The sequence below is a fragment of the Arachis ipaensis genome, chromosome B4, assembly GCF_059453495.1.
Source record: "Arachis ipaensis isolate K30076 ecotype BB chromosome B4, ASM5945349v1, whole genome shotgun sequence".
Classification (NCBI taxonomy): Eukaryota; Viridiplantae; Streptophyta; class Magnoliopsida; order Fabales; family Fabaceae; genus Arachis; species Arachis ipaensis.
Window position 1 is genome coordinate 56,239,564 of NC_142439.1, and position 22,105 is coordinate 56,261,668.

At 37.7% G+C, this 22,105-nt stretch overlaps 1 non-coding gene across 1 annotated transcript; it reads right to left on the reverse strand.

Annotated features, from left to right (window-relative positions):
• Nucleotides 1-14,792: 14,792 nt before the first annotated feature.
• Nucleotides 14,793-14,900, reverse strand: LOC148567664 (small nucleolar RNA R71). Its single transcript, XR_015881476.1, has one exon. It is a non-coding gene; the product is annotated as a small nucleolar RNA R71 (small nucleolar RNA).
• Between the last annotated feature and the right edge of the window lie 7,205 nt (nt 14,901-22,105).

A 22,105-nucleotide genomic window follows, 5' to 3' on the forward strand; every position in this document is an offset into this window, starting at 1 on the left:
AATTACTTAAAGAAGTAAACAGAAATAAGACTTAGCTCAATTATGAAATCTAAAAGAAAAATAAAGATCTAAGAGGAGAAATGAGATTAGAACACAGATCTAGATCTCAATTACACGCTTGATCAAGCAGAAAAGAAATTGCATAAGAAATGAAAATGAAAACAGCGAATGAAAATAGATCCAATTCCTTAATTCTCAGAATTATGCAGAAGAAGAACAAAGATGAATTTCAGATCAAGAATTGAAACAGAATTTCTTCAATCTCAGTCCAAAATTCAAAATAGAAATTAGAAGTTGCCAAAGCAAGAACAATCAGAAAGAAAACTCCGATCTCAATCCCAATTCTCCAAATTCAAAGCTAAACTCAAAAATGAAAACTCAATTGAGCTAAAGGTAAATCTGAAAATGAGCAAAAAAGTCCTTTACAAATCAAATTAACTCCTATTTATACACTTTCTATTTTTGGTTTTCAGAGTTTGGAGTGGGCTTTTTAAGTTGGTGAAGAAGTAGATCCAAGATAGTTTTTTATTGAAATTGGACCCAGGGTGCTGGCTCCAGTGGAGCGCTCAGTGAGTAAATAAAACGTAGCGCTACTCATGCTTAGTGTGCTTCCTTCGAACCAAGCTTCTTAGTGTATGCATAGCGCTCAGTTGGAAACTCCAACGGAGCGTCCCTTGCTTGCATTCGTTTCCTTCTTCGAGCCCTGGCCCTTTCAATTTGGGACAATTCTCCTTGTGTTGTAGCTCTCAGTTGGAGTAGAGAACGTAGCGCCTTTTGCTTGTGTGGTTTCCCTCTTCGAACCATGGTAGCTTCCTTTATGAGTGTTGCGCCTTGTTTTTGTTTGTTGGGAGCCCAAAAATGTTGATTGCTTCAACGTAGCGCTCTCTTCATTTTGAGCACTGGTCTTTGATGTTGGGCGCTCCGTTTTGGTTGTCAACGTAGCGCCCTTGATTTGTCTCTTGGTGGGAGCTTGGCCTCCCCAACTAGCGTTCAAAGAGTGACCGCTCCGCTTAATTAGTGAGCGCTTTACTTGGCCTTGTTCCTTGGTTGAGTGCCACACTTTTATGGCCATGGGTCACGCTTTTCAAAGCATAGCCTAAGGTCCAAAGCATTCTCTAAGATTCCTTTTTCCTTTTTTTCATCATTTCTTCACTAACAAGTAATTAAAACAACCAATCAAAGCATCACCAAATTCACAAGATTTATAAATCATTCAAAAACCAACTAATTCTAGCTTAAACTTCATGATTTTGTGCAAATAATTGATGGTTGATTGAATTGACATAACCATACAAATCCACTCCAAATTACTTACTTATAATGCAGGAAAGTGCATCAAACCTAATGAAACAAGTGAAAAATGCTTGAAAAGCTAGCATAAGATGACTTGTCATCAAGGGGTTGGATTGTTCTTTGACCCTCTCTTTTTCATAGGTATAGTCAATTGTTTTTTTGTCACAATCCTTATTCCAGTGCTTTGGTTGATTGCCTTCACTTTTTTGTTTTTAAAAATTGGGTGTTATGGGATGGTTGGAGTGTCCTCTTCATCAAGAACTTCATGGAATGGTGACTCACTTAGTACAAGGATCTCTTTCTCTTGTTCTACCAATTCCTTGTTTTCACCTACCTTAAGCACTACTCCACTCCTTAGACTAATGACATGATATTCTTTTCTTGGCCAAGGAAAGACATTGGTTGATTCATCAACAAAATATTGTGCTAATTATCTCATTTTCTCTTCTTGACTCTTCATTGAGGCTTCCATATCTTCAATTCCTCTCTCATATTTTGCCTTAAGAACTCACTGAGTTGGGAAATGAAGAGATATCTCATGGAGTGTTCTTCTATTGCAAATGCTAGAAGAGTTTGTAGAGGTGCATAGGTTAGACAATTACGGGATGATAGTTGATAAACCACTATTTTATGGTTTATCTTGTGCAAAATAGAGTGGATTTTATCAATCTTTTATACACTTAATCATATGAAATGCATGGTTTTACACTTCTCTTACTAAATTGGTGCTATGACTGAAAACATGCTCCTTTGGCCCTAAATTCACTATTTTTAATCCTCTCTTATTTCCATTCGATACCGTGATATGTGTGTTAAGTGTTTTCAGGGTTTATAGGACAGAAATGGCTTAGAGGGTGGAAAAAAAGCATGCAAAAGAGAAAAGAACACAAGGACTTAAAGATTTCGTGGGCGAGCAGCGACGCGCACGCGTGGAGCGACGCGTACGCGTGGCCGGAGAAAGTTTATCGACGCGCACGCGCGGAGCGATGCGTATGCATAACTGAAAGATTGCGCATCGATGCGTACGCATGGAGCGACGCGTACGTGTGACTGGAAGATTGCGCATCGATGCGTACGCATAGAGCGACGCATACGCGTGACAGGCCATCACGTGCTGTAGATATCAAAATTCGCTGGGGGTGATTTATGGGCCCTTTTTGACCCTGTTTCAGGCCCGAAAGTCCAGATTAGAGGCAGGGGTGTAGCTGAGACTTAGACACTTTCATTCTCACTTTGTTTTTAGTTTTTAGTTTTTGAGTTCTAGAGAGAAAAAAAATACTACCTCTTCTAGGGTTCTAGCATTTTTTTGTTTTTGCTTTTGGATTGGATTTTTGAGAGAGCTGCTACTACCTTTGGTTGAAGTCATCACTTTAGTTTGCTTCTCTATTACTCTACTCTTTTGTTTTCCATTTAGTTATTGGTACACATATTTGTATTTTGTTGAATTCTGAGTTTATTAATGCAATGAACTAGTTTTATGTTTAATTCCAAGTTTCTTTCAATTAATTATTAGTATCAATTTTAATTTTTTTAACTTAGTTTCAATTACCATATTTTCTATCTACTCCCTTTACATGTTTGTGAAAATAGCATTCATGTTAATGGAGTAGAGTCCCAACTTGGCTTTGGAGTTGATTAATAGGAAATCCTTGAGTTGAAATACTCAAGTGTTAATAGGTAATTGGAAATTACTGTCAATTGGATTTTTATTAACTCTAATCCCTCCTTGGGAGGGATTTGGACTTGTAAAGTGAAGGTTGTATTACCTACTTGACTTTCTTCTATTAGTCAGAGGATAATTAAGTAGAAGCAACAACCTTTTTACTGTTACACTTTAGAAATTCAACAAGGATAGAAACTCCAATTAATTTTCTCCTAGCCAAGGCTTTTTATTTTAAATATGCAACACCTCTTGTTAATTGCTCCTTGCATAATTTTCAATTATTTACGTTTCCATTTTCAACTCTAAAAAATTTCTCAGAAAACCCCTAACCAATAGATTGCACTCTTTTGTCAACTCTTTAGGAGATGACCTAGGAATTCTACTCCCAGTTAATTGATTCTAAATTGTGACAACCCCTTTTAAGTTGATAAGTGGAATTTTCGTCAGTTAAGAACTGTACTTGCATCACTATTTTTATTATAAATTCTTAATCGGTAATTTTTTGCCCGTCAATTTTTGGCGCCGTTGCCGGGGAGTTGCAACAGTGTGCTAAATTATTATTGGTGTAAATAATTTTTTTTATTTACATAATTTAATTTTTTTCTTAATATATTTTATTACCATGAGCTATATGTTTCTTTCATTGAATGACACGTTCATTACCAGATCCGAGTGAAGAGAGAGACTTTTGCGTGGTCTAGAATTCAGAATAAATTCCCGTTGCAAGTATAGCTTCTAAACCAACAAAAGTCCTTTCTTACAAATATTTTGGTTGTCACAAGTAACAAACCCCTTTAAAATTGATAACCGAAGTATTTAAACCTCGGGTCGTCTTCTCAAGGAACTGCAGGGAGGTATGTTCTTATTATTGGTTATGAGTTTTGTAAATTAGGGGCTTTAAAGGTAAGGAACAAATAATTTAAATGACAAGTAAAAATAGATAAACAACTGTAAAATAAACTCTTGGCAAGGTATGAAGAATTTGGAAGTCCTATCCTAGTTGTCCTTATCAATGGTGATGAGAATTGAGTTTTAATCCCACTTAGTTAGCCTTTACTATAGCAAAGGAAGGTCAAGTGGACTAATTAGTTTGATCCTCAGGTCCTAGTCAATTCCTAAGAAAGGACTGGAGTTATTAAAGTTCAATTCAATTAGCAAAGACAACAATTATCAGTCACGGTGAGTTTGACAACTCAAGAGTTACCAATTAATGAACCAAAACCAAAAGGGAAAAGTAAACTTACTCGAATAAAAATATCTTCAGATTGGAAGCAACATAAATAAAAGAAAGCAATCATAAACTGAAATACCTCAAATAACATTAATTAAGAGAATCATATGTAACATGGAAGAGTTCATAAATTAAATTGAGAAAATAATTAAAGAGGAACATTGAACCAGATAAATAGTTGGAATACTAACTTGAAATAATAAGAAATCCTAATCCTAAAACCTAAGAGAGAGGAGAGAAACTCTCTCTCTAAAAATTACATCTAAACTATATATATATATATATCACATAATAAGGGAGGGAAAGTAAAACCATGCAATTTACATGAATAAGTGAGTGAAGGATTGAATAAATCTCTTGAATTGAGCACAATATATATCATAAAATATGGGTTTATCACCGAGCTTAGCCGCATTTGATCTTGAGATCAAAAGAACTATTTCACGTATTAGGCGAGCTCCGTGTTGGTTAGCCTCTGAGGGTGGTGAAGGGGTCTTACCCAATATACCAGTCTTATCTGAGGACGGGTCTGACGTGTCAATCGACGAAGATACCAGTTCCTCTCCTGTTAATTCTATTGACGCCTCTTCTGTTGATTTGAGTGTAGATACTATGGCAGAGCCTAGGAGAATCACACTGAAAGAAGCGGGACCTCCAGATTTTACACTGCAACCATATCAAGCGTGTCACCCGAATTCGACTGCAGATTTTGAACTGAAGACTGCTTTGATCAATCTACTGCCTAAGTTCTATGGCTTACCTGCTCAAGAGCCTATCAAGCATCTTAGGGATTTTCAGACAGCCTGCTCAACTACTAGGCGGCACGGAGCTGATGAGACTGCCGTCTGGCTATATGCCTTCCCATTTTCTATGAAGAGAAAGGCCAAGGAGTGGTTCTATACTCAACCGGAAGCTGTTGTTACTAATTGGGACTTGCTAAGAAGGGAGTTCCTGGACAAGTTCTTTCGAGCAGAAGTTACAGACAGATTGAGGAAGGAGATTTCCTATGTCGTTCAAGGTGAATCAAAGTCCCTCTACGAGTATTGGGAACACTTCAGGAATCTCCTAAACTCATGTCCTCACCACAAGATTGACCAGTTGGTGTTGATTAGCTATTTCTGCCAAGGCATGAAGTCTCAACAGAAGACTTTATTAGATGCTGCGAGTAATGGCTCTCTGACGAAGTACAAGACGGCGAAAGAAGCGTGGCAACTGATCACCGATCTAGCCGAGTCTACCCTTAATGCAGGGCAAAGGACTAATCATCCCAAGGGTTTTACAGAAGTTTCTTCTAGTAGTGAGACCGCTGCTCTCACCAAGACTCAGGGAAAGATGACCAGTATACTAAAGCAGCTCCAGCTGAATCAACAACAACCTCCGCCTCCGCCACAGCAGCAGTGTCAATAACTAGTGCCTAGAGAGTGTGTGGAATATGCGCTTGCTACTCCCACTACACTGATGAATGTCTACAACTACAGAGGACAACACCTTGGCAGCTACAAATGCTTACTACAACCGTTCGAATCAAGGGTACTATCAACAAGGCGGTAATTATAACCAAGGTAGTAACTACAATCAAGGTTGGCAGGACAATTCCAACCAAGGTTGGAGAGACAATTCCAACCAAGGATGGAGGGACAACTACAACCAAGGAGGCAGAGACAACGGTGGAAATCAAAGGTGGAATAAAACAATAACTATCAACAGAACCAGAATCAACAGAATCTTCCATACAGAGCACCTCACCAAAGGCAAGCCTAAACACCTCAATTCAACCAACCACAAGCCCCTCAAATCACCTACCCCCCTTTCCTCTAACCAGGATGAAACACTCTGTTCTATCCTTCAAGGACAAAAAGAGCTTTAGAATTCACTTACCTCTAGCCTAACCGGTCTTACCTCTACTCTACAAGCTCTTATATCCCGAATGGAACGACCATCTACCCCCAACAATCAACCTTCAAGCTCTAGTGCACTTCCCTCTCAACCTCTACCTAACCCCAAAGGTGGAATCAATGCCATCACCTTAAGGTCCGGAACTACATTGCAAGAGAGGAGTCCAGAGGAGCCGTGCTCAAGAGAAGATGTCCAAGTTGAAGATGTTGTTGAAGTAGAAGATGTAAAAGAAGAGAACGGGGTATAAGATGCAGTTGAAGAAGAAGCTGGTCAACCAAGGAATGGAGTGCCTAAGGAAGATGATGCTGTGAGAGAAGCCATTCCTATTCCTTTTCCACACCTTGCTAGGAGGACTATGAAGCATGTGAAGCTAGAACCCCAAATGGTAGAGATTTTTAAAAAGGTTGAGGTAACTATTCCCCTTCTTGATTCTATTTACCAAGTACCAAAATATGCTAAGTTTTTAAAAGATCTGTGCATGCATAAAGATAAAATACATGATTTAGAAACTATTCCTTTGGGTAGCTCTATTTCTGCTTTAATGGGGACTATACCGAAAAAATGTGGGGATCCCGATCCATGTATGGTAACTTGCATTATAGAGGGTGTACAATTTATTGACTGCGTGTGTGATTTAGGTGCATGTGTTAGTATTATGCCATTATTTGTATATGATGCCTTGAGGCTTCCACCCTTGAAAAGGTTGGCAACACGTTTTATTTTGGCAGATAGGAGCATAATTTCAGTGGTTGGCATTGCAGAAGACATCTTGGTGAGCATCAAGGGGCTGACGTTTCCTATCGACTTTTACATTCTAGGAATGCCCCCCAGTGACTCCGGAAGGCCCTCGTCCATCTTGCTTGGAAGGCCATTTCTGAAGACTTCGCAATTCAAGTTGGAAGCCTTCTTGGGAACCTATTCTTTTGAGATAGATGGCAGAGCAGTGAGCTTCAACCTTGATGAAGCCATGAAGCACCACCGGAAGATCACTCCATCTTTCAGTGCGACATTATTGATGAGACTGTAGCTGAAGTTCACCAAGAGACAGTAGAAAAAGAAATTACAATCACACTTTTGCAACTCCGCACAACTAACCAGCAAGTGCACTGGGTCGTCCATGTAATACCTTACGTGAGTAAGGGTCGATCTCACGGAGATTGTCGGCTTGAAGCAAGCTATGGTTATCTTGTAAGTCTTAGTCAGGATATCAATAATTCTTAGATTTAATTGTAAAAAGTAAAAGAACATGAAATAAATACTTGTTTTGCAGTAATGGAGAACAGGTTGAGGTTTTGGAGATGCTCTATCTTCTGAATCTCTGCTTTCCTACTGTCTTCTTCTTCATGCACACAAGGCTCCTTCCATGGCAAGCTGTATGTTGGTGGATCACCGTTGTCAATGGCTATCATCTGTCCTCTCAGTGAAAATAGTCTAAATGTGCTGTCACCGCACGGCTAATCATCTGTTGGTTCTCACTCATGCTGGAATAGAATCCATTGATCCTTTTGCGTCTGTCACTACGCCCAGCATTTGCGAGTTTGAAGCTCGTCATAGTCATACCTTCCCGGATTCTACTCGGAATACCACAAACAAGGTTTAGACTTTCCGGATATCAATAATGGCTGCCAATAATTCTAGCTTATACCACGAAGACTCTGATCTGAATCAGGAGGCTAAGAGATATGCACTCAGTCTAAGGTAGAACGGAAGTGGTTGTCAAGTACGTGTTCATAGGTGAGAATAATGATGAGTGTCACGGATCATCACATTCATCAAGTTAAAGAACAAGTGTATATCTTAGAGAAGAGACAAGCGTGATTGAATGGAAAACAGTAGTAATTGCATTAATTCATCGACACACAGCAGAGCTCCTCACCCCCAACCATGGGGTTTAGAGACTCATGCCGTCAAAGATACAATATGAAACGTGTAAAATGTCAGGAGGTATAAAATAAATCTCTAAAAGTTGTTTAAATACTAAACTAGTTACCTAGGTTTACAGAAAATGAGTAAACTATGATAGATAGTGCAGAAATCCACTTCCGGGGCCCACTTGGTGTGTGCTGGGGTTGAGACTTGAGATTTACACGTGCCTAAGCTATTTTTGGAGTTAAACGCCAGGTCGTAACATGTTTTAGGCGTTTAACTCCAACTTGTAACCTGTTTCTGGCGTTTAATACCAGAATAAGGCAAAGAACTGGCGTTGAATGCCAGTTTATGTCAGCTACATTCAGGCAAAGTGTGGACTATTATATATTTCTGGAAAGCCCTGAATGTCTACTTTCCAACGCAATTGAGAGCGCGCCATTTGGACTTCTGTAGCTGCCAAAAATCCACTTTGAGTGCAGGGAGGTCAGAATCCAACAACATCTGTAGTCCTTTTTCAGCCTCTGAATCAGATTTTTGCTCAGGTCCCTCAATTTCAGCCAGAAAATACCTGAAACCATAGAAAAACACACAAACTCCTAGTAAAGTCTAGAAATATGATTTTTATTTAAAAATTAATAAAAATATACTAAAAACTAATTAAATCTTACTAAAAACTATGTAAAAACAATGCCAAAAAGCGTATAAATTATCCGCTCATCACAACACCAAACTTAAATTGTTGCTTGTCCCCAAGCAACTGAAAATCAGATAAGATAAAAAGAAGAGAATATACTATAAATTCCAAAATATCAATGAAACTTAGCTCCAATCAGATGAGCGGGACTAGTAGCTTTTTGCCTCTTGAATAGTTTTGGCATCTCACTTTATCCATTGAAGTTCAGAATGATTGGCATCTATAGGAACTTAAAATTTAGATAGTGTTATTGATTCTCCTAGTTCAGTATGTTGATTCTTGAACACAACTACTTTATGTGTCTTGGCCGTGGCCCTAAGCACTCTGTTTTCCAATATTACCACCGGATACATACATGCCACAAACACATAATTGGGTGAACCTTTTCAGATTGTGATTCAGCTTTTGCTAAAGTCCCCAATTAGAGGTGTCCAGGGTTCTTAAGCACACTCTATTTTTGCTTTGAATCTTGACTTTAACCGCTCAGTCTCAAGTTTTCACTTGACACCTTCACGCCACAAGCACATGGTTAGGGACAGCTTGGTTTAGCCGCTTAGGCCAGGATTTTATTCCTTTAGGCCCTCCTATCCACTGATGCTCAAAGCCTTGGATCCTTTTTATTACCCTTGCCTTTTAGTTTTAAGGGCTATTGGCTTTTTGCTCTTGCCTTTTGGTTTTAAGAGCTTTTTGCTTTTTCTGCTTGCTTTTTCTTTTTCTTTCTCTCCTTTTTTTTTCGCCATTTTTCTTTTCTTTTTTTTCGCAAGCTTTTGTATTCACTGCTTTTTTTTGCTTCAAGAATCAATTTTATGATTTTTCAGATTATCAATAACATTTCTCTTTTTCATCATTCTTTCAAGAGCCAACATATTTAACATTCATAAACAACAAATTCAAAAGACATATGCATTATTCAAGCATTCATTCAGAAAACAAAAAGTATTGTCACCACATCAAAATAATTAAACTAATTTCAAGGATGAATTCAAAACCATGTACTTCTTGTTCTTTTGTTTTTAGAACAGTTTTCATTTAAGAGAGGTGATGGATTCATAGGATATTCATAACTTTAAGGCATAGACTCTAATCTTTATTTATTATTTAATGGAAATAATATAAATTAGGCATAAAAGCAGACACTTAACAATAAAAGAAAAGAAACTAAAGACATAAAGACAAATGACTCTAATTTTAATACTCATATACTCTTAAAATAGATAAAAGGTTATCACAGAGTTAGGACTTAATAACCTTTGCTTTGGGAGGTAGATGCCTCTTTAGTCTGTGGGGTGCTTGGCCCTTCAAGAGATAGCTTCTGGCGCTTCAGCTCTTTCAGTTCACGCCCTTGCTCTTCTTGTTCCCTAAGCAGTTTGTAGAGCATGCTGTTTTGATTTTGCTGTTCTTCCTTCAGTTGATCCATAGCTTCTTACAACTTGGTGATAGATGCTTCTAGGCGCCCCCAGTATTCAAATTGAGGAATTTTCGGGAGGAACTCCTGTGCTCTCCTCTTGATGGGGTCGTCCTGCACTTGTCCTTCCATTGACTTTTTGGTGATTGTTGCTCAACTGAAATATACTCATCTACTCCCATTTTTACTCCAGCATCTTTACATAAGAGGGAGATCAAGCTTGGATAAGCCAATTTGGCATCTTTGGAGTTCTTGTTTGCAATTTTATAAAGCTCACAAGAAATTAGCTAATGAACTTCCACTTTTTTTTCCAGCATAATGCAATGAATCATCACTGCTCTTCTGATGGTGACTTTAGAGCGGTTGCTAGTGGATAGTATAGAGCGCCCAATAAAGTCCAGCCAGCCTCTGGCGACTGGTTTGAGATCTCCTCTTTTGAGTTGGTTTGGGGCACCCTTTGTATTGGTTGTCCATTTGGCTCCAGGGAGGCATATGTCCTCTAGGATTTTGTCCAAGCTCTGATTTGGTCTCATCATTCTCCTATTAAAGGAGTCTGGGTCATCTTGCAGTTGAGGCAGCTTGAAGATCTCTGATGAGCGGATAATTTATATGCTTTTTGGCATTGTTTTTACATAGTTTTTAGTATGATTTAGTTAGTTTTTAGTATACTTTTATTAGTTTTTAAATAAAAATCACATTTCTGGACTTTACTATGAGTTTGTGTGTTTTTCTGTGATTTCAGGTAATTTCTGGCTGAAATTGAGGGACTTGAGCAAAAATCAGATTCAGAGGTTGAAGAAGGACTGCAGATGCTGTTGGATTCTGACCTCCCTGCAGTCAAAGTAGATTTTCTGGAGCTACATGAGTCCAAATGGCGCATTCTCAATTGAGTTGGAAAGTAGACATCCAGCTCTTTATAGCAATATATAATAGTCCATACTTTGCTTGAGTTTATTCAACGCAAACTGGCATTCAACGCCAGCTCTCTGCCCTATTCTGGAGTTAAACGCCAGAAACAGGTTGCAAAGCAGAGTTAAACGCTAGAAACAGGTTACAAACTGGCGTTCAACTCCAAGGAAGACCTCTACATGTGAAAGCTTCAATGCTCAGCCCAAGCACACACCAAGTGGGCCCTGGAAGTAGATTTCTGCATCATTTACTCATTTCTGTAAACCCTAGTTACTAGTTTAGTATAAAAACTACTTTTAGTGACTTATTTCACATCTCTGGAACACATTATGTAACTTTTACTTTCTAGACCTCCATGGGAGGCTGGCCACTTGGCCATGTCTACCCTATTATCACTTATGTATTTTCAACGGTAGAGTTTCTACACACCATAGATTAAGGTGTGGAGCTCTGCTGTTCCTCATAAATTAATGCAAAGTACTATTATTTCTCTATTCAATTCAAGCTTATTTCTTATCTAAGATATACACTTGTTCTTCAACCTGAGGAAGGTGATGATCCGTGACACTCATCATCATTCTCACCTATGAACGCGTGCCTGACAACCACTTCCATTCTACTTGCAATAGCTTAAATGCATATCTCTTAGCCTCCTGGTTCATGACGCATGGTTGCCTCACCTGACAACCGAGCCTTCCATTCTATGAGATCAGAGTCTTCGTGGTATAGGCTAGAATATTTGGCGGCCATTCTTGAGATCTGGAAAGTCTAAACCTTGTCTGTGGTATTCCGAGTAGGATCCGGGAAGGGATGGCTGTGACGAGCTTCAAACTCGCGAGTGCTGGGCGTAGTGACAGACGCAAAAGGATTACTAAATCCTATTCCAGTATGATCGAGAACCGACAGATGAATAGCCGTGCGGTGACAGCGCATTTTGGACCATTTTCACTGTGAGGATGGGATGTAGCCATTGACGACGATGATGCCCTACATAATGCTTGTCATGGAAAGGAGTAGGAATGATTGGATGAAGACAGTAGGAAAGTAGAGGTTCAGGAGGAACAAAAGCATCTCTATACGCTTATCTGAAATTCTCACCAATGAATTACATAAGTATTTCTATCCTGTTTTACGTTTTGTTTATCTTTTAATTATTAAAACTCTATAACCATTTGAATCCACCTGACTGAGATTTACAAGGTGACCATAGCTTGCTTCAAGCCAACAATCTCCATGGGATCGACCCTTACTCACGTAAGGTTTATTACTTGGACGACCCAGTGCACTTGCTGGTTAGTTGTGCGAGATCGTGAAGAATTAAGATTATGAACGTGCGTATTAAGTTTTTAGCGCCGTTACCAAGGAATGAACGATCACGATTTCTGCGCACCAAGTTTTTGGCGCCGTTGCCAGGGATTGTTCGAGTTTGGACAATTGACGGTTCATCTTGTTGCTCAGATTAGGTAATTTTCTTTTAATTTTAAGTTTTTGTTTTTATTGTTTTTATTTTCGAAAAAAAATTTTTCAAAAATAAATTATTCTATGGCTTCAGAATTTTTAAGGATGAATTCTAGAGTTTCTTCATGATCTGTTGACGCCTGGCTGGCTGTCAAGCCATGTCTAAATTTTTGGACTGAGGCTTCCACTTATTATAGTAAGAGTCCTTGGACTCTCATCTAATCAACTGTTATATGCCTGATTTGTATCTGCTGAAGCTTGGCTGGCCATTGGCCATGTCTAGTGTTTTGGACCAGAGCTTTCACTGAAGGCTTGGCTGGCTAGTAAGCCATGTCTAATTCCTGGACCGGAGCTTTAGACTAACATTGCATGATTCCTGGAATTCTCATTAAAAATTTTGAAATCCTTATTTTTCTTTTCAATTAATTTTCGGAAAATAAAAAAAAAAAAGAAAAAAATTTTAATAAAACCATAAAAACCAAAAATAATTTGATGTTTCTTGTTTGAGTCTAGTGTCAATTGCATGTTTTTATAATTTTCTTTAATTTTCGAAAATTCATCATGTGTTCTTCATGATCTTCAAGTTGTTCTTGATGAATTTCCTTGTTTGATCTTTGCATTTTCATGTTTTGCATCTTTTCTTGTTTTTCATATGCATTTTCAAATTGTTAGTGTCTAAAGTTTGAAAATTTCTAAGTTTGGTGTCTTGCATGTTTTTCTTTTCTTAAAAAGTTTCAAAAATAAGTTCTTGGTGTTCATCTTGACATTCAAAGTGTTCTTGGTGTTCATCTTGAAATTCATAGTGTTCTTGCAAGCATCATTTGTTTTGATCCAAAACTTTCATGCATTGAGTCTTTTTCATGTTTTTCTCTTCCATCATTAAAAATTCAAAAATCAAAAAAATATCTTTCCTTTTTTTACTCATAAAATTCGAATATTTGACTTGACTTTTTCAAAAATTTTTAAAATCTAGTTGTTTCTTATGAGTCAAATCAAATTTTGAATTTAAAAATTCTATTTTTTTCAAATCTTTTTCAAAAATCAAATCATTTTCACTTTTTCTCTCATATTTTCGAAAATTTCAATTTGATTTTCAAAAATCTTTTTCTTATTTTGTTTCATAATTTCAAAATCATTACTAACAATTAATGTGATTGATTCAAAAGAAAAAAAATTTTAAGTTTGTTACTTGCCTAGTAAGAAAGGTTCAATCTTTAAATTTTAAATCATATCTTTTTGTTTCTTGTTAGTCAAGTAATCAACTTTAATTTTCAAAATCAAATCTTTTTAAATTTCTTTTTCAAATCTTTTTCAAAATAAGTTTCAATCACATCTTTTTCAAAATCAATTTCAAAATCTTTTCTAAACTTCTTATCTTTTCAAAAATTGATTTTCAAATCTTTTTCAATTAACCACTTGACTTTTTGTTTGATTTTAAAAGTTTACTATTTCAATTATATCTTTTTCAAAACCACCTAACTAATTCTCTCTCTCTAATTTTCGAAAATCATATTCCTCTTTTTCAAAATTCTTTTTTAATTAACTAATTATTTTAACTTTTAATTTAATTTCATTTTTCTTTAAAAAAAATTTCGAATTTTAATTTTAATTTTAATTTAAAAACAAAAATATTTCTATTTTATTTTATTTAATTTTCGAAAATTCTACTCTCTCACCTCCTTCTAATTATTTATTTATCTACTAACACTTATCTTCTTCTTAAAAATTCGAACCCTCTCCCTCTTTCTGTGTTCGAATTTCTTTTCTTCTTCTACTCACATAAAGGAACCTCTCTACTGTGGCAAAGAGGTTCCCTATTATTTTCTGTTCTCTTCTTTTTCATATGAACGGGAACAAGGATAAGAACATTCTTGTTGAAGCCGATCCTGAACCTGAAAGGACTCTGAAGAGGAAACTAAGGGAAGCTAAAGCACAACTCTCTGGAGAAAATCTGACAGAAATTTTCGAAAAGGAATGAGACATGGCCAAAAATAATAACAATGCAAGGAAGATGCTTGGTGACTTTACTGCACTAAATTCCAACTTACATGGAAGAAGCATCTCAATCCCTGCCATTAGAGCAAACAATTTTGAGCTAAAGCCTCAATTAGTTTCTCTGATGCAACAGAACTGCAAGTTTCATGGACTTCCATCAGAAGATCCTTTTCAGTTCTTAATTGAATTCTTGCAGATCTGTGATACTGCTAAGACCAATGGGGTTGACTCCGAGGTCTACAGGCTTATGCTTTTCCCGTTTGCTGTAAGAGACAGAGCAAGAATATGGTTGGACTCTCAACCTAAAGATAGCCTGAACTCTTGGGATAAGCTGGTCAAGGCTTTCTTAGCCAAGTTCTTTCCTCTTCAAAAGTTGAGTAAGCTTAGAGTAGATGTTCAAACTTTTAGACAGAAAGAAGGTGAATCCCTCTATGAAGCTTAGGAGAGATACAAGCAACTGACCAAAAAGTGTCCTTCTGACATGCTTTCAGAATGGACCATCCTGGATATATTCTATGATGGTCTGTCTGAATTATCTAAGATGTCATTGGACCATTTTGCTGGTGGATCCATTCACCTAATGAAAATGCCTGCAGAAGCTCAGGAACTCATTGACATGGTTGCAAATAACCAGTTCATGTACACTTCTGAAAGAAATCCTGTGAGTAATGGGACGCCTCAAAGGATGGAAGTTCTTGAAATTGATACTCTGAATGCCATATTGGCTCAGAATTAAATATTGACTCAGCAAGTCAATATGATTTCTCAGAGTCTGAATGGATTGCAAGCTGCATCCAACAGTACTCAAGAGGCATCTTCTGAAGAAGAAGCTTATGATCCTGAGAACCTTGCAATAGCAGAGGTGAATTACATGGGAGAACCCTATGGGAATACCTATAATCCCTCATGGAGAAATCATCCAAATTTCTCATGTAAGGATCAAAAAAAGCCTCAACAAGGCTTTAACAATGGTGGAAGAAACAGGTTTAGCAATAGCAAGCCTTTTCCATCATCCACTCAGCAACAGACAGAGAATTCTGAGCAGAATCCATCTAGCTTAGCAAACATAGTCTTTGATCTATCTAAGGCCACTCTAAATTTCATGAATGAAACAAGGTCCTCCATTAGAAATTTGGAGGAACAAGTGGGCCAGCTGAGTAAAAGGGTCATTGAAACTCCTCCTAGTACTCTCCCAAGCAATACAGAAGAAAACCCAAAGAGAGAGTGCAAGGCCATTGATTTGACCATCATGGCCGAACCTACAAGGGAGGAGGAGGACGTGAATCCTAGTAAGGAAGACCTCCTGGGACATTCAGTGACCAATAAGGAGTTTCCCTTTGAGGAACCAAAGGAATCTGAGGCTCATCTAGAGACCATAGAGATTCCATTGAACCTCCTTCTGCCCTTCATGAACTCTAATGAGTATTCTTCTTCTGAAAAGAATGAAGATATTACTGAAGAGCAAGTTGCTAAGTACCTTGGTGCAATCATGAAGCTGAATGCCAAATTATTTGGTAATGAGACTTGGGAAGATGAACCTCCCTTGCTCACCAATGAACTAAATGCATTGGATAGGCAGAAATTACCTCAAAAGAAACAGGATCCTGGTAAATTCCTAATTCCCTGTAACATAGGCACCATGACCTTGGAGAAGGCTCTGTGTGACATGGGGTCAGAAATAAACTTCATGTCACTCTCTGTAATGGAGAAACTAGGAATCTTTGAGGTACAGGCTGCCAATTTCTCATTAGAGATGGCAGACAAATCCATGAAAATGGCTTATGGACAAGTAGAGGATGTGTTAGTAAAGGTTGAAGGCCTTTACATCCCTACTAATTTCATAATCCTAGACACTGGGAAGGATGAGGATGAATCCATCACCCTTGGAAGACCCTTCCTAGCCACAGCAAGAGCTGTGATTGATGTGAACAGAGGAGAGTTAGTCCTTCAACTGAATAAGGACTACCTTGTATTTAAAACTCAAGGTTCTCCTTCTGTAACCATGGAGAGGAAGCATGAAAAGCTTCTCTCACTGCAGAGTCAACCAAAGCCTCCACAGTCAAACTCTAAGTTTGGTGTTGGGAGGCCACAACCAAACTCTAAGTTTGGTGTTGAACCCCTACATTCAAACTCTAAGTTTGGTGTTGGGAGGTTCCAACAATGCTTTGAACATCTGTGAGGCTGCATGAGAGCTCACTGTCAAGCTATTGATTTTAAAGAAGCGCTTGTTGGGATGCAACCCAATGTTATTTAATTATATCTATTTATTTTCTATTGTTATTTTATGTTTTTTTTAGGTTGATGATCATGTGGAGTCACAAAAACTACTGAAAAATCAAAAATAGAATGAAAAACAGCATTAAAAACAGCTCACCCTGGAGGAAGAACTTACTGGCGTTAAAACATCACCTCTTCACCACTCACATCCATCCTCTCTTCCCCAAAAACCCCACCTACCTCCAAAATTCAAACTCTTTTCCCTCACAAACCCAACCCTAATGGCCGAACCCTAAACCCTCCCCCACTCCTATATAATACCCTCATTCCTTCTTCATTTTCACATAACACAACCCTTTCTTCTTCCCTTGGCCGAATACACACCTCTCTCCCTCTCATCCATTTTTCTTCCTCTCCTCCTTCTTTCCTTCTTCTTTTGCTTGAGGACGAGCAAACATTTTAAGTTTGGTGTGGTAAAAGCATTGCTTTTTGTATTTCCATAACCATTAATGGCACCTAAGGCCAGAGAAACCTCAAGAAAGAGGAAAGGGAAGGCAATTGCTTCTACCTCTGAGTCATGGAAGATGGAGAGATTCATCTCAAAGGTCCATGAAGACCACTTCTATGAAGTTGTGGCTAAGAAGAAAGTGATCCCTGAGGTTCCTTTCAAGCTCAAAAGGAGCAAATATCTGGAGATCCGACAAGATATTAGGAGAAGAGGATGGGAAGTGCTCTCTAATCCTATTCAAAAAGTCGGGATCTTACTGGTTTAAGAGTTCTATGCAAACGCATGGATCACTAGGAACCATGATCAAAGTATGAACCCGAATCCAAAGAATTGGCTTACCATGGTTCCGGGGAAATACTTAGATTTAAGTCCGGAAAATGTAAGGCTGGCGTTCAACTTGCCAATGATGGAAGAAAATGCACGCCCCTACACTATAAGGGTCAACTTTGATCAAAGGTTGGACCAAGTCCTCATGGACATATGTGTGGAAGGAGCTCAATGGAAAGTTGACTCAAGAGGCAAGCCGGTTCAATTGAGAAGACTGGACCTTAAGCCTATAGCTAGAGGATGGTTGGAGTTTATTCAACGCTCAATCATTCCTACTAGCAACCGGTCTGAAGTTACTATAGACCGGGCTATCATGATCCATAGTATCATGATTGGGGAGGAAGTAGAAGTTCATGAGATTATACCTCAAGAACTCTATAAGGTGGCTGATAAGTCTTCCACTTTGGCAAGGTTAGCCTTTACTCACCTCATTTGTCACCTCTTGAATTCGGCTGGAGTTGACATAGGGGGAGACATCCTCATTGAAGAGGACAAGCCCATCACTAAGAAGAGGATGGAGCAAACAAGAGAGCATGACCTCAACAAGAGCATGAGGAAATTCTTCACCATGAAATCCCTGAGATGCCTCAGGGAATGCACTTTCCTCCGCAGAACTATTGGGAGCAAATCAACACGTCCCTATGAGAATTAAGCTCCAACATGGGACAACTAAGGATGGAGCACCAAGAGCACTCTATCATCCTCCATGAGATTAGAGAAGATCAAAGAGCTATGAGGGAGGAGCAACAAAGGCAAGGAAGAGACATAGAGGAGCTCAAGAGCACCATTGGTTCTTCAAGAAGAGGAAGACGCCACCCTCACTAAGGTGGACCCGTTCCTTAATCTCCTTGTTCTTATTTTCCTGTTTTTCGGTTTTTGAGCCTTATGTTTTATTTATATTTGTGTCTTTACTAGATGATCATTAGTGTTTAAGTGTCTATATCTTAAAGCTATGAATGTCCTATGAATCCATCACCTCTCTTAAATGAAAACTATTTTAATTACAAAAGAACAAGAAGTACATGGTTTCGAATTCATCCTTGAAACTAGTTTAATTATTTTGATGTGGTAACAATACTTTTTGTTTTCTGAATGAATGCTTGAATAGTGCATATGTCTTTTGATATTGTGGTTTATGAATGTTAAATACGTTGGCTCTTGAAAGAATGATAAAAAAGGAGACATGTTATCTGATAATCGGAAAAATCATAAAAATGATTCTTGAAGCAAGAAAAAGCAGTGAATACAAAAGCTTGCAGAAAAAAAAATGTGAAAAAAAAAGAAAAAAATAGCGAAAAAAAAAGAGAGAAAGAAAAAGAAAGAGCAAGCAGAAAAAGCCAAAAGCTCTTTAAACCAAAAGGCAAGAGCAAAAAGCCAATAGCCCTTAAAACCAAAAGGCAAGGGTAATAAAAAGGATCCAAGGCTTTGAGCATCAGTGGATAGGAGGGCCTAAAGGAATAAAATCCTGGCCTAAGCGGCTAAACCAAGCTGTCCTTAACCATCTGCTTGTGGCGTGAAGGTGTCAAGTGAAAACTTGAGACTGAGCGGTTAAAGTCAAGGTCCAAAGCAAAAAACAGAGTGTGCTTAAGAACCCTGGACACCTCTAATTGGGGACTTTAGCAAAGCTGAGTCACAATCTGAAAAGGTTCACCCAATTATGTGTCTGTGGCATTTATGTATCCGGTGGTAATACTGGAAAACAAAGTGCTTAGGGCCACGGCCAAGACTCATAAAGTAGCTGTGTTCAAGAATCAACATACTGAACTAGGAGAATCAATAACACTATCTGAACTCTGAGTTCCTATAGATGCCAATCATTCTGAACTTCAATGGATAAAGTGAGATGCCAAAACTATTCAAGAGGCAAAAAGCTATAAGTCCCGCTCATCTTATTGGAGCTATGTTTCATTGATATTTTAGAATTTATAGTATATTCTCTTCTTTTTATCCTATTTTATTTTCAGTTGCTTGGGGACAAGCAACAATTTAAGTTTGGTGTTGTGATTAGCAGATAATTTATACGCTTTTTGGCATTGTTTTTAGTATGTTTTTAGTAGGATCTAGTTACTTTCAGGGATGTTTTTAATAGTTTTTATGTTAAATTCACATTTCTAGACTTTACTATGAGTTTGTGTGTTTTTCTGTGATTTCAGGTATTTTCTGGCTGAAATTGAGGGACTTGAGCAAAAATCAGATTCAGAGGTTGAAGAAGGACTGCTGATGCTGTTGGATTCTGACCTCCCTACACTCAAAGTGGATATTCTGGAGCTACAGAACTCCAAATGGCGCGTTCTCAACAGCGTTGGAAAGTAGACATCCAGGGCTTTCCAGAAATATATAATAGTCCATACTTTGCCCAAGTTTAGATGACGTAAAAGGGCGTTGAACGCCAGTTCTACATTGCAGTCTAGAGTTAAACGCCAGAAACACGTTACAAACCAGAGTTGAACGCCAAAAACACGTTACAACTTGGCGTTCAACTCCAAAAGAAGCCTCTGCACGTGTAAACTTCAAGCTCAGCCCAAGCACACACCAAGTGGGCCCCGGAAGTGGATTTATGCATCAATTACTTACTTCTGTAAACCCTAGTAGCTAGTCTAGTATATATAGAACTTTTTATCATTGTATTCATAGTCTTGGTTACTTCGGTTCCCCTCTGGGACCGAGACCAATGAACTCCGTTATCACTTATGTATTTTCAACGTAGAGTTTCTGCACTCCATAGATTAAGGTGTGGAGCTCTGCTGTTCCTCATGATTTAATGCAAAGTACTACTGTTTTTCTATTCAATTCAACTTATTCCGCTTCTAAGATATCCATTCACACCCAAGAACATGATGAATGTGATGATTATGTGACGCTCATCATCATTCTCACTTATGAACGCGTGCCTGACAAACACTTCCGTTCTACATGCAAATAAGCTAGAATGAATATCTCTTAGATATCTAATACAGAGGACCGAGTCTGAGATATTAGAATCTTCGTGGTATAAGTTAGAACCCATGGATGGCCATTCCTGAGATCCGGAAAGTCTAAACCTTGTCTGTGGTATTCTGAGTAGGATCTGGGAAGGGATGGCTGTGACGAACTTCAAACTCGTGAGTGCTGGGCGCAGTGACAGACGCAAAAGGAGGGTGAATCCTATTCCAGTATGATCGAGAACCTCCAGATGATTAGCCGTGCCGTGACAGAGCATTTGGACCTTTTTCACAGAGAGGATGGGATGTAGCCATTGACAACGGTGACGCCCTATATAAAGCTTGCAATGGAAAGGAGTAGGACTGGTTGGATGAAGACAGCAGGAAAGCAGAGGTTCAGAGGAACGAAAGCATCTCTATACGCTTATCTTTATTTTCTGTTTATTTATTATTATTATTCGAAAACTCCATAACCATTTGATATCCACCTGACTGAGATTTACAAGATGACCATAGCTTGCTTCATACCAACAATCTCTGTGGGATCGACCCTTACTCACGTAAGGTTTTATTACTTGGACGACCTAGTGCACTTGCTGGTTAGTTGTATCGAAGTTGTGAAAAATTATGAATTAAGATTAGAGCACCAAGTTTTTGGCGCCGTTGCTGGGATTGTTCGAGTTTTGACAACTGACGGTTCATCTTGTTGCTCAGATTAGGTAATTTTTTTTTTCGTTTTATTTTCAAAAAAAAAATTTCTTCAAAAATCTTTCAAAAAAATTTTTCCTTTTGTTTTTGTAAATTATTCAAAATTTTCAAGAATGAATTCTAGAGTTTCATGGTAACATGTTGAAGCCTGGCTGGCTGTAAAGCCATATCCAAATTCTTTTGGATTGAGGCTTCCACTTGTCAACATAAAAGGCATGTATATGGAGTTGGATGAAGTATCAGCTGTTGCATGCCTGATTTATATCCTAAAGCTGGCTGGCTATTAAGCCATGTCTAACCCTTGGATTGGAGCTTTAGGCTAACATTGAAAGATTCCTGGAATTCTTATTAAAAATTTTTGAATTTCTTATTTTCTTTTTCCTATATGTTTTCCGAAAAAAAAATATACAAAAATCCAAAAAATTTAATAAAATTATAAAAATCAAAAAAATATTTTATGTTGTTTGTTTGAGTCTTGAGTCAATTTTTAATTTTGGTGTCAATTGCATTTTTTTCTAAAAATTTATGCATTTTTCGAAAATTCATGCATTCATAGTGTTCTTCATGATCTTCAAGTTGTTCTTGGTAAGTCTTCTTGTTTGATCTTGATGTTTTCTAATTTTGTGTCTTTTGTTGTTTTTCATGTGTATCTTTGTATTCATAGTGTCTAAGCATTAAATATTTCTAAGTTTGGTCTCTTGCATGTTTTCTTTGCATTAAAAATTTTCAAAAATAAGTTCTTGGTGTTCATCATGATCTTCATAGTGTTCTTGGTGTTCATCTTGACATTCATAGTGTTCTTGCATCCATTCATTGTTTTGATCTAAAAATTCTCATGCATTAAGTCTTTTTCATGTTTTTCTCTTTCTTCATTAAAAATTCAAAAATCAAAAAAATTATCTTTCCCTTTTTCACTCATAAATTTTCGAAAATTTGAGTTGACTTTTTCAAAACTTTTTAAAAATTTAGTTGTTTCTTATGAGTCAAATCAAATTTTCAATTTAAAAATCA